This window comes from Dendropsophus ebraccatus, chromosome 11 (genome assembly GCF_027789765.1).
Source record: "Dendropsophus ebraccatus isolate aDenEbr1 chromosome 11, aDenEbr1.pat, whole genome shotgun sequence".
Lineage (NCBI taxonomy): Eukaryota > Metazoa > Chordata > Amphibia > Anura > Hylidae > Dendropsophus > Dendropsophus ebraccatus.
Window position 1 is genome coordinate 65567509 of NC_091464.1, and position 6000 is coordinate 65573508.

The window sequence follows — 6000 nt, forward strand, 5'->3', positions numbered from 1 at the left end:
AAATAATTGACACTCAAGGCCATTAAAATAGCCCCTTCATTTATAGGATGAAAAAAATGAACCCAACCCTTTTTTAAAGTTTAGACTAAAAACTTTACCAACTCATTAGACTTTTACATGGAAAATTGTAAGGTGACCCTTCCTGGTACTACTAAAATGATTGGTCATACCAATGTTAACATTAGTTTTGGTTTAACACCTGAGATGCTATCAGAAAGCAATGCTTGGTACTACCATGCTGTTTATAGCCATATGCACTTGTTCTTCTTTTAGGCCATCAAATTTTTGCCCCTTTGTTTCTATATTTCTGTATATAGGGGTGCCTGGTACTGATATTGATACATTCTGTGTTCCTGATCATTATAAATAGAGCCGGAGATGTGTTCTCGCACAAATGCTGATTCACATGGAAAAAATTCTATACATAGATTATGTGAGATACAATACATCAATAAAAATGTCTGAATTACCTGCTATTGCTATGAAAAAAAGAAGAAGAATAGAACATTGATAAACATGCTTAGATGTGGAGAAAAACACAAGGTCACAATATTTATAGCACACTTTTATTAATTCAACAGATACTTACAGAATCCTTTCTGCCTTTTAACGTTGTTGACTTAATGATGTATACTTAGCATATTTACCAATAATGTATCTATTAATATGCTGTCTATGCCAGATAGTTGTCTGCATCCAGCTGTCACATCTGGTGTCGCTTCCTGAATCAGCCAAGGCACATGGATAATGACCAAAAACACTGGCTATGTTCACACAACGTCAATTTTGATATTTAGGAAAACGCATTGAAGTCAGTGGAAAGATGTATTGAATGTATTGAATAACGGACATCTTTACAGCGGACGTCAAAATAATGAACATGACAATTAACAGCAGACGTTTCTTTTTAGTTGTTCTAACACAGTTTTTCTATTTTCACCGTTCTTTCTCCATTTTTACTATTAAATTCAATGGACTTTTCAATTAAAACACACCCAAAGGCCAATTAGTAATTCAAAACTAGAATAATGTACCAACAGCCGTCATTACACTAAGGGGAGGCCAGACAGCTAAATGGCGTCCATTATTTTAGACTCGAAATAACGAATGTAATTTTAAACAGAGCTGAAAAAAACATTGTGTGAACATAGCTTCAGGTTGTGGAGAAATCATAATTTAAAAAATGTTATGGAACAGGACTTCAAGTAATCAGGATGTTTCCAGCCACCTTAAGTCTTGATTCACACATTCCATGCATGGACCGCATATACGGACAATGTACTACAAACGGGACTTCAGAACTCCCGGCCTCCTCACATGAGCTTTGAAATAGTTAAATTTTCATGCTACTCTATTGACACAGACAATTTATGAATAAATGAGAAATTAGAGAATGGTCCTACAGCTGCTTTCATACAAACCATGTCTAATTTTTGCATTGTCTTAATGAAGATATAAGTCCAAGTTTAAAGATTGTGTCCCATACTGATAACCATGATGTACTGAACTGGGATTTGATGGTTATTACTGTTTCCTTCCAGCCTTGTGTTTTAAAATCATCTATTCAATGACAATGTTTGTATATATCCCCTTTAATTCAATCATTTTCCTGGGTGCATTGACTTCCATTGCAAAAAAAACCACATCAAAATGCATCTTTTTTAGCCTATACATAACATGGCCGACCACGCTTTTGATCCGTTGCATTTTGATCCTTTTTTTTATAGTGGAAGTCAATGAATAAAAAAAGTAATGGAAAAAATGGACCAAAACAGATGCTCACAAATACAAAGTTTTTCCCCGTTTTTTGCAAACAAAATGGTTGAAAAATGGACTTCCAAAGATGCAGTATGAACCAAGCCTTATAGTCAGGATGTATGAAGTTTTTTTATGTTCTCCTCTTGTTTGCATGGGTTCAATTTCTGTACTCTTTCTCCCACACTGATAGGTTAATTTGGAATTTATATTGTGAGCCCAGATGGGGCCAAGGGCCGACAGCCTTTATTTGTACAGCACTATAGAAATAAAGACATTATTATTACAGTCCAAAGACATGCTGGTAGGTGTCTTGATATGGGACCAGGAAGACAAATGACAGGTGCGGCCCTTAAGCTAGTGCCCACCCTGCTGTCCCTGCCTACTTGCCTCAAACCCTAATGGCAGAGGACAATTGGTCGGCGGTCCCTAATTCTTTCTAAGAGTGAACATGGAACAAAAGACAAGACAAATGCAACACAGTACAGCAAGGTCAGAGGTCCAAGTCAGCAACAAGAGGGCAGCGCAAAACAAAATGTAAACCAGGGGAATAGTCGAAGTCCAAAAGCCAGAAGTCAGAATAGCAGGTACACAAATGCCAGATGGAACGCTAGTTCAAAACACACTAGTAAACTAGGCTCTATCACAGGCAATGTATGGCAGATAGGGGAGAATACTTATGGGGCCTGGAGACCCAGCCCCAGTCATGATTGGGGCTGAGACTCCATCCCCATGACTCACATGAAGGCCTGTTGGTGGTGTTGGCTAGCCGTTGGCCAGAGACTAATGGGGGCCGTGGTGCTGAGCCGGGGGCAGGTTGGCCCCGGCCAATGCAGAACTTAAAACGCCTCTGCGCCCCTAGCAACCTGGCCGGCAGCTAGGGGTGCCATGGGCGCACCCTCAGCGACAAGCCAGGACGGTCAGTAGGGACGCCGCCGGCGCTGCCAGGGGGGGCAGTGCACAAGAGCTTTGGCAGTGCCAAGAGCTGAGCGTGCGGCCCAGCTCCTGACAGTAGGTCAATTCTCTATTCTAGAAATTGGCTTTGTGTATCATCCCTACTATGGTACTAATACTGAATTGCAGCAAAAGATGTCAGTAGTATATGAGCAACAGGAAATCCAATTTCAGTACATTAAGACCTGCATATACTACAATCTTCTTATATACAATAATATACAATTGCCGACAGCTTCCACTGCAGTCTGCATTCCGTTTAATGGACTTGGAGTGAAATGAAAGTTATTATCTGCCATTTCAATGCTTTATTATCACAGTGCTTCCAACATTAGAAGTCTATTACCAAATTGCCGTATACAGTAGGCAGTTTCTTAATACATAAAAAAAGTTCACCAAAGGTGAGGCCACATTGTACATTAATAATGGCCGGAACGGGTCACACACACGTCTTTTTGCAAAAAAAAAGAATATACAATGAGGTGTTTTATATTTCATTTCCGATAAAACGAAGACCTTCAGAATGTAGAGACTGCATTTAAATGTTTAATTTTTGTCCTCCTTAAATTCAATTAACTTTCCCCTTTTTCATTATTTCCTATTTCCAATAAATTATGAACCATGCCGAACTAAGAAGTCACTGCAAATTCACAATCAGTACAAAATGTATTGCTGGTGTGACAGCATGCCCTACCATGTAATCATATGCTGTATCAATTATTCAATAGCTCTTTCAAGAAGAATTCTTTATTTACTCTAATGGATGGTACTTTGTGACAGTTGTCTTGGTTATCTCAGCAATCTTTCTTTTTATACTTCACTATAGTTTTTTTTTTCTCCTTCTCCTTCCTTTCCTTCCATAAAATGTATTACAAAAGAATCTACATTTTAACACTCCAGACGTTCAACTCTTTGTGATATTAGCTTATAAAGCAAAGAGAGCGTTTGACATAAGAAAGGAGATTATCACAAATAGAACGGTATAATTTTTTTTTTTTCCCGCTCAAATTGAGATTTCTAAAGCATTTTAATTTTAATGTCTTTACACGTCTTAATGTCGGGCCAAAGCAAAGACAGGGCTTATTTTATTAATAGCATTATAAAAGTAAATTACCTAGCACTGAAGTGCAACCGATGAATTTTGAAATGTACAATACAGGCTGAAGTGGGTCCGTAAATACCGGCATACACTTTTATTTCAGTAAAATAGACCATTGGCAGATGGGAAACATATTCATTGTATATGTATGTATAGTGTGTTTTGTAAAAGCTTCAATACAATGCACTGCAAAAGTACTATAGTTAGTGTATTGGTTCTCAACTACATACAGTATAACCATTAACAACTATTGAATGGCAATTCCTATTATTTGGCATACTCTTTTACTAGAATAATTATTACATATTAAATATTAAATACTCAAAGTAACCGTAACATGGCTTTCTCTCTCTCTCTTTAACCCCTTCATGTCCACAATATGTATGCTCCAATGTGAATGGTCCCGCACACATCAGTAGGTAGGGGTAAGTCACTTATCTCGATCCTTTCGGATCTTCGATCAGTGCATAGAGTCTGCTCTCATGCAGACTCTATGTACAGATCACTGAGAATACTTATGAATGCTATATCCCCTTAGTAATTTGTAAAAAAAAAAAAAAAAAAAGTTGTATAACATAAAAAAAACCAATAAAAATGCTCCAATAAACATGTATTTTCTCTTCTTTCCCATTATACAAATAAAAATATTAAAATACAATATCAAAATTTTTCTCTTACACCAATATGATACAAAAAAAAAAACCTAGAGAACATGGCGCAAAAAAAATTACACCCCACTTAGCAACATGTCAGAAGTGTATATTAGTCGGGGTCCGGCTGCTGAGAACCCCGCCAATCTCTAGAACGAAGGGGCAGAGTGCGTGGAAGTGCACACTCTGCCCCTTCATCACTGCTAATACAAGCAGTCTATAGATTTCAGCTCCCTGTAGCAGAGATAAGGGGAACGGCAGCCCCTTCATTCTAGCAATCGGCGGGGTTCTCAGCAGCCGGACCCTGACCGATCAGCACTTCTGACATGCTGCTATGACATTTTTTGACATTATCATTTGTAAAAATGATAGTTACACTTTAAACCCTAGCAAATCATTTTGCAAATCCATTTGCAGCTATAGATAATATTTGGTGAAGATTATAAAATTTTAAGTTACACTTCAGTCACTCTGAGTGTTTACTCAATGTGCCAAATAAGGCTGGGTTCACACTGCGTTTTTGCAATCCGTTTTTTGAAAAAAAACGGATGAATTTGTGTGCATCCGTTTTGATCCTATTGACTCCTATTGTAAAAAAAACGGATCAAAACGGATCAGTTTTTTCTGACGGACACAAAAACTACTTTTGTGTCCGTTAAAAAAAAACGGATCCCTTTTGAGCCAAATATTTTTACAATGGAAGTCAATGGAAAAACGGATCAAAACAGATGCACACAAATGCATCCGTTTTTTCATCTGTTTTTTCTTTAAAAAAACGGATGAAAAAAAAACGGATTACAAAAACGCAGTGTGAACCCAGCCTAATAATGACTTAGAGCAATCTAACCACGTTTTATTAGAAGAAATAGAGGTAATACCACACACACACATACACACACAGATCCCAACCTGAAAAAGGGCAAATGTTCAGGAGGAAAAAAATGATATGTGTTTGCTTGTTTTTTAAATGTCAGGGAAATTCCTGCATTGAGGTACATTGTCTAATTACAGTAGAAGGGCCTTGAATCTCCAAATTTCAACCATTGGACTTGAATCTGACTGCTGAATCCAATTTGAACCTACACATTCGCTGGGCTGAGCAAGGGGGCACCAGTTGAGAAGATATGTAGGGTTTCAATAATCTAGTGAGTGTATGAAGCAATGCATGGAGCTTTGGTGGGGAACCTTCAGCCCTCCAGCTATAACTTTGGCTGCCCAGGCATGATGGGAATTGTAGTTTTGCAACAGCTGGAGGGCTGAAGGTTCCCCATCCCTGGCATAGAGCATCGCACCTTACCGTCAGGCGGCCATACATTTGCTGGACCTCTGCCTTGCCCATGCCTTGTGCACAAGAACAGGGACTTCTGCTTTCGATGGGAATCCCTCCTCCTGTCCAGGACACCTTATTCTGATAGCTCCCAGAAAATGAGTGACCGCACACATTCAGAGTCGCTGCTCCTGTGCTCAATTTGCCCAAAAATTCAGAGCTCCATCCATTCCATTGGAATAGATTCACTGATCTCTAGTTGCAGTCACTTTGCT